The sequence below is a fragment of the Pan troglodytes genome, chromosome 19 (genome assembly GCF_028858775.2).
Source record: "Pan troglodytes isolate AG18354 chromosome 19, NHGRI_mPanTro3-v2.0_pri, whole genome shotgun sequence".
Classification (NCBI taxonomy): Eukaryota; Metazoa; Chordata; class Mammalia; order Primates; family Hominidae; genus Pan; species Pan troglodytes.
The window spans coordinates 59790670-59798015 of record NC_072417.2 but is presented as its reverse complement, the minus strand read 5'-3'; positions in this window follow the sequence as shown (position 1 = coordinate 59798015).

Below are 7346 nucleotides of genomic sequence, written 5' to 3'. Positions count from 1 at the left end.
TGGAAACATGTTCTTATCTCTCTGTCTTTTTAATACAGCACCTTAACTAAGACAGCTCTTGCCCTTGGTCTCTGTTCACTTATTTTTCCAGCTATGTAACAAAAATCTTTTCATTGGTAGCTTCCACTATGCCTACAGGTCACAGATTCTTTCTTCTAAGATAGCTTTGATTACTATTTCTAGTCTATCGGTTCTGATCTATTATCTTATTTATTATCATTTCTCTTATGGTTTTAAACTCTTGATTTTTAAAATATGTTGACTTTTGGCCGGGTGCGGTGGCTCATGCCTGTAATCCCAGCATGTTGGGAGGCTGAGGCGGGAGGATTTCTTGAGGCCAGGAGTTTGAGACTAGCCTGGAAATGTAGCAAGACCCCATCTCTACAAAAAAATTAAAAAATTGCCAGGCATGGTGGCACACGACTGTAGCCCCAGCTACTCAGGAGGCTGAAATGGGAGGATCACCTGAGCCTAGGAATTTGAGGCTGCAGTGTGCTATGATCATGACACTGCACTCCAGCCTGGACAACAGGGCAACAGAGCGAGGCTCTGTCTTTTGATGAAACACAAAACAAAAAAACTAAAATATGTTTACTTTCCATAGTTCATTTTTCCTTCCCATAACTTTATTTCCCTTATAAAACCTTTGTCTCTAGCCCAGATCTCTATCCTAGGCTTCAGATCCATACATTCAACTGTTGTCAAGTTTTGTGTATCAAAAAGAAGTTCTTATCTTCCCCTCAAAACCTTTTCTACCGCCTGACAGCCTAGCTAACCTTTAGCTCATGTGGAGGTTAAAATCATACTGACTTTATAGGGTTCATTGGAAAGATTACATCAGATAATGAAAGTGATTGTTGCTTAGACGTCAAGAAAAATAAGAACGTTAACATCCCACTGCAGAATTTAAATCTGCACCAAAAACCACAATGCACAGTTGTTATCTGTGACTTCTTCACTATTCTATGTTAGATTTGCTGTTTTCCTTTTTTCTTCATAGCTAAAAAAAGGTCACAAAGCAAGGAAAATTTCAGTTTTTACATGTGTTTTAAAACATCTACATTCTTTGGGGTTTCACCTTGTTAGCCAGGAAGGTCTTGATCTCCTGACCTCGTGATGCGCCCGCCTCGGCCTCCCAAAGTGCTGGGATTACAGGTGTCAGCCACTGTGCCTGGCCTTCTCCTCTATTTGTAAGAATGTTTTCTTTCGACTTTTGCACCCAAGACTGTGTGGTAGATAGAGCTCCCTCTCCCCTCTCCCCTCTCCCCTCTCCCCTCTCCCCTCTCCCCTCCCCCCTCCCCCCTCTCCCCTCTCCCCTCTCCCCTCCCCCTCCCCCCTCTCCCCTCTCCCCTCTCCCCTCTTTCCACGGTCTCCCTCTGATGCCGAGCCGAAGCTGGACGGTACTGCTGCCATCTCAGCTCACTGCAACCTCCCTGCCCGATTCTCCTGCCTCAGCCTGCCGAGTGCCTGCGATTGCAGGCGCGCGCCGCCACGCCTGACTGATTTTCGTATTTTTTTGGTGGAGACGGGGTTTCGATGTGTTGGCTGGGCTGGTCTCCAGCTCCTAACCGCGAGTGATCCGCCAGCCTTGGCCTCCCGAGGTGCCGGGATTGCAGACGGAGTCTCGTTAACTCAGTGCTCAATGGCGCCCAGGCTGGAGTGCAGTGGCGTGATCTCGGCTCGCTACAACCACCTCCCAGCCGCCTGCCTTGGCCTCCCTAAGTGCCGAGATTGCAGCCTCTGCCTGGCAGCCACCCCGTCTGGGAAGTGAGGAGCGTCTCCGCCTGACCACCCATCGTCTGGGATGTGAGGAGCCCCTCTGCCTGGCTGCCCAGTCTGGAAAGTGAGGAGTGCCTCTTCCCGGCCGCCATCCCATCTAGGAAGTGAGGAGCGCCTCTTCCCGGCCGCCATCACATCTGGGAAGTGAGGAGCGTCTCTGCCCGGCCGCCCATCGTCTGAGATGTGGGGAGCACCTCTGCCCTGCCGCCCCGTCCGGGATGTGAGGAGCGTCTCTGCCCGGCCGCCCTGTCTGAGAAGTGAGGAGACCCTCTGCCTGGCAACCGCCCCGTCTGAGAAGTGAGGAGCCCCTCCGCCCGGCAGCCACCCCGTCTGAGAAGTGAGGAGCGTCCTCCCTCCTCGTCCGGGAGGGAGGTGAGGGGGTCAGCCCCCCGCCCGGCCAGCCGCCCCGTCCAGGAGGTGAGGGGCGCCTCTGCCTGGCCGCCCCTACCGGGAAGTGAGGAGCCCCTCTGCCCGGCCAGCCCCCTCGTCCAGGAGGGAGGTGGGGGGGTCAGCCCCCCGCCTGGCCAGCCGCCCCGTCCGGGAGGCGAGGGGTACCTCTGCCCGGCCGCCCCTACTGGGAAGTGAGGAGCCCCTCTGCCCGGCCAGCCGCCCCATCCGGGAGGGAGGTGGGGGGGTCAGCCCCCCGCCCGGCCAGCCGCCCCATCCAGGAGGGAGGTGGGGGGATCAGCCCCCCGCCCGGCCAGCCGCCCTGTCCAGGAGGTGGGGGGCGCCTCTGCCCGGCCACCCCTACTGGGAAGTGAGGAGCCCCTCTGCCCGGCCAGCCGCTCTGTCTGGGAGGGAGGTGTGGGGGTCAGCCCCCCGCCCGGCCAGCCGCCTCGTCCGGGAGGTGAGGGGCGCCTCTGCCTGGCCGCCCCTACTGGGAAGTGAGGAGCCCCTCTGCCCGGCCAGCCGCCCTGTCTGCGAGGGAGGTGGGGGGGTCAGCCCCCCGCCTGGCCAGCTGCCCCGTCTGGGAGGGAGGTGGGGGGGTCAGCCCCCCATCCGGGAGGGAGGTGGGGGGGTCAGCCCCCCGCCCGGCCAGCCGCCCCGTCCGGGAGGGAGGTGTGGGGGTCAGCCCCCCCGCCCGGCCAGCCACCCCGTCCGGGAGGGAGGTGGGGGGATCAGCCCCCCGCCCGGCCAGCCGCCCTGTCCGGGAGGTGAGGGGTGCCTCTGCCCGGCCACCCCTACCGGGAAGTGAGGAGCCCCTCTGCCCGGCCAGCCGCCCCGACCGGGAGGGAGGTGGGGGGGTCAGCCCCCTGCCGGGCCAGCCGCCCCGTCGGGGAAGTGAGGGGCGCCTCTGCCCGGCCGCCCCTACTGGGAAGTGAGGAGCCCCTCTGCCCGGCCAGCCGCCCTGTCCAGGAGGGAGGTGGGGGGGTCAGCCCCACGCCCGGCCAGCCGCCCCATCCGGGAGGTGAGGGGCGCTTCTGCCCGGCCGCCCCTACTGGGAAGTGAGGAGCTCCTCTGCCCGGCCACCACCCCATCTGGGAGGTGTACTCAACAGCTCATTGAGAATGGGCCATGAAGACAATGGCGGTTTTGTGGAATAGAAAGGGGGGAAAGGTGGGGAAAAGATTGAGAAATCGGATGGCTGCCGTGTCTGTGTAGAAAGAGGTAGACATGGGAGACTTTTCATTTTGTTCTGTACTAAGAAAAATTCTTCTGCCTTGGGATCCTGTTGATCTGTGACCTTACCCCCAACCCTGTGCTCTCTGAAACATGTGCTATATCCACTCAGGGTTGAATGGATTAAGGGCGGTGCAAGATGTGCTTTGTTAAACAGATGCTTGAAGGCAGCATGTTCGTTAAGAGTCATCACCACTCCCTAATCTCAAGTACCCAGGGACACAAACACTGCGGAAGGCCGCAGGGTCCTCTGCCTAGGAAAACCAGAGAACTTTGTTCACTTGTTTATCTGCTGACCTTCCCTCCACTATTGTCCTGTGACCCTGCCAAATCCCCCTCTGCGAGAAACACCCAAGAATGATCAATAAAAAAGAAAAAAAAAAAAAAGAAATAAATTAAAAAAAAAAAAAAGAATGTTTTCTTTCTCATAACTAATCTTGTCTATTTAATCTTTCTCTCTTTTTCCCCCTTTAATTTGGCTTGCAAGAGGTTTATTTTATTAGCTTTTTTTTTTTTTTTTCCGAGACAGAGCCTTACTCTGTCTCCCAGGCTGGAGTGCTGTGGCACCATCTCGGCTCACTGCAACCTCTACCTCCTGGGTTCAAATGATTCTCCTTCCTCAGCCTCCCAAGTAGCTGGGGTTACAGGTGTCCGCCACTGCACCCTGCTAATTTTTGTATTTTTTAGGAGAAACAGGTTTTCACCGTGTTGGCCAGGCTGGTCTCAAACTCCTGACCTCAGGTGATCTGCCTGCCTCAGCCTACCAAAGTGCTGGGATTTCAGGCCACTGTGCCCAGCCTTATTAGCTCTTTTAAAAGACAATTTTTTGGATTTACTTATCCTTTTTAGTTTTTTTTTTTTTTTTCTTTTTGAGACAGGGTGTGGCTCTGTTGCCCGGGCTGGAGTGCAGTGGTGCAATCTCAGCTCATTGCAACCTCCACCTCCTGGGCTCAATCTACCCTCCCATCTCAGCCTCCCAAGCAGCTGGGACTACAGGCGTACACCACCATGCCTGGCTAATTTTTGTACTTTTTTTTTTTTTTCAGAGATGGGGGTTTCACCATGTTGCCCAGGCTGGTTTCGAACTCCTAAGCTCAAGTGATTCTCCTGCCTTGGCTTCCCAAAGCGCTGGGATTACAGGCATGAGCCACTGTGCCTGGGCCTTTTTATTATTTTTGTTTTTTGTTTTTTTTTCATTTCATTAGTGTTAGCTTTAGTTATTATTTTCTGATTTGATTTCTTTTCTTATTCTTTTCATAATTTCTTGAAATAAGTGCTTCCTTTATTTTTCCTGTGCGTGTGTTGTTTAAAGCTTGCTATCTTTTTGACAGTATAATATATGATACGGGTAATTGAGAGAGTTTCTCATGTTACGCTGTTTTCTCATTTCACATTTTTATTTTGTGAACATAGTATTTTCATTCTTTTCTTAAAAACCAGTTTTATTGCATTGTAATTTATATACAACAAATTGATCCATTTTAAGTGTACAATCCTATGAGTTTTGACAAGTGTATTCAGTTGTGTAATTACCACCACAATTAAGATACAAAACCTTCCTATCTCTCCCAAAATCCTCCTATCCCTTTGCAGGCAGTCTTCTCCCACCTCCCCCAGCCCGTAACTTAAATTTCTCTTGTTTGATACCAGTACAGATATTCCTTGACTTAGGATGGGACTACGTTCCGAAAAACCCATCATAAGTAGAAAGTAATGTTAGTCGAAAATGCATTTAATATCCTGATAAACCCATTGTAAAGTCAAAGAATCCTAAGTTAAACCATTGTAAGTCGGGGATTGTCTGTATATAGCCTCTGGTTTTTAAAATAATATTTAATATTTGGCTGGTATCTCTTTCCATGTCTTTATTTTAAAACTTTATCACTTTAAGTGTGTTTCTCTTAAGTAATGTGTACCTAAATTTGATTTATAACAAAATCTGACAGTCTTTTAATGGTAGATTTCAGTCCGCTTGTATTTACTGTAATGAGTGATGTATTTGATTTTCTTATTTCCATCTTACTTGTTTTAAAGTTTTTTTATATTGTTGTTAACTCTTTTTTTTAATCTTTGCTAGATTAAATAAATTACTACTCATTCAATTTTTCTCCTCATTAAAAAAAAAAAAATCTACATTCTTTATCATACTCAATTTATAGTTTAGGGGGATATAAAATTCTAGGCAATAAGTTTTCCCTCAGAATTTGTAAGGCTTTGATTCATTATATTCTAGCATCTAATGTTGCTCATAAGAGATTGTGTTTCTGATTTCTTATTCTTAGTACATGACCTATTAATTTTTCCTCTGTGGTTACTTTTAGAACCTTTTGTAAAAATTCCTGGGGTTCTGAAATTTCAAAGTGATGTGCCTTGTGTGACTTTTTAGTATTCATCATGAGTAACATTTTATGGGCTCCTTCCATCTGGAGTTAGGCCTTTCAATTCTGAAGAATGTTTTCCTATTATTTCCCTCAATGACTTCCTTTTCTTTATTTTCTTTGCTGTTTTAAGTCCAAGTATTTAGATATTGCAATTTCTTAAAAATACTTTTTTCTTTTCTCCACTATTTTCTACCTCCTGATCTTTTCACCTGTATATTGGATATTCCCTCAACTTCATATTCTATTATCGAATTTTAGTTATCAAATACTTTAATTTCCTTTTTTTTCTTTTTTTATTTTATTATTATTATACTTTAAGTTTTAGGGTACATGTGCACAATGTGCAGGTTAGTTACATATGTATACATGTGCCATGCTGCTGTGCTGCACCCATTAACTCATCATTTAGCATTAGGTATATCTCCTAAAGCTATCCCTCCCCCCTCCCCCCACCCCACAACAGTCCCCAGAGTGTGATGTTCCCCTTCCTGTGTCCATGTGTTCTCATTGTTCAATTCCCACCTATGAGTGAGAACATGCAGTGTTTGGTTTTTTGTCCTTGCGATAGTCTACTGAGAATGATGATTTCCAATTCCATCCATGTCCCTACAAAGGACATGAACTCATCATTTTTTATGGCTGCATAGTATTCCATGGTGTATAGGTGCCACATTTTCTTAATCTAGTCTATGATTGTTGGACATTCGGGTTGGTTCCAAGTCTTTGCTATTGTGGATAGTGCCGCAATAAACATACGTGTGCATGTGTCTTTATAGCAGCATGATTTATAGTCCTTTGGGTATATACCCAGTAATGGGATGGCTGGGTCAAATGGTATTTCTAGTTCTAGATCCCTGAGGAATTGCCACACTGACTTCCACAATGGTCGAACTAGTTTACAGTCCCACCAACAGTGTAAAAGTGTTCCTATTTCTCCACATCCTCTCCAGCACCTGTTGTTTCCTGACTTTTTAATGATTGCCATTCTAACTTGTGTGAGATGGTATCTCATTGTGGTTTTGGTTTGCATTTCTCTGATGGCTGGTGATGGTGTGCATTTTTTCATGTGTTTTTTGGCTGCATAAATGTCTTCTTTTGAGAAGTGTCTGTTCATGTCCTTCGCCCACTTTTTGATGGAGTTGTTTGTTTTTTTCTTGTAAATTTGTTTGAGTTCATTGTAGATTCTGGATATTAGCCCTTTGTCAGATGAGTAGGTTGTGAAAATTTTCTCCCATTTTGTGGGTTGCCTGTTCACTCTGATGGTAGTTTCTTTTGCTGTGCAGAAGCTCTTTAGTTTAATTAGATCCCATTTGTCAATTTTGGCTTTGTTGCCATTTCTTTTGGTGTTTTAGAATGATTATATATCTAGAAAACCCCATTGTCTCAGCCCAAAATCTCCTTAAGCTGATAAGCAACTTCAGCAAAGTCTCAGGATACAAAATCAATGTACAAAAATCACAAGCATTCTTATACACCAATAACAGACAAACAGAGAGCCAAATCATGAGTGAACTCCCATTCACAATTGCTTCAAAGAGAATAAAATACCTAGGAATCCAACTTACA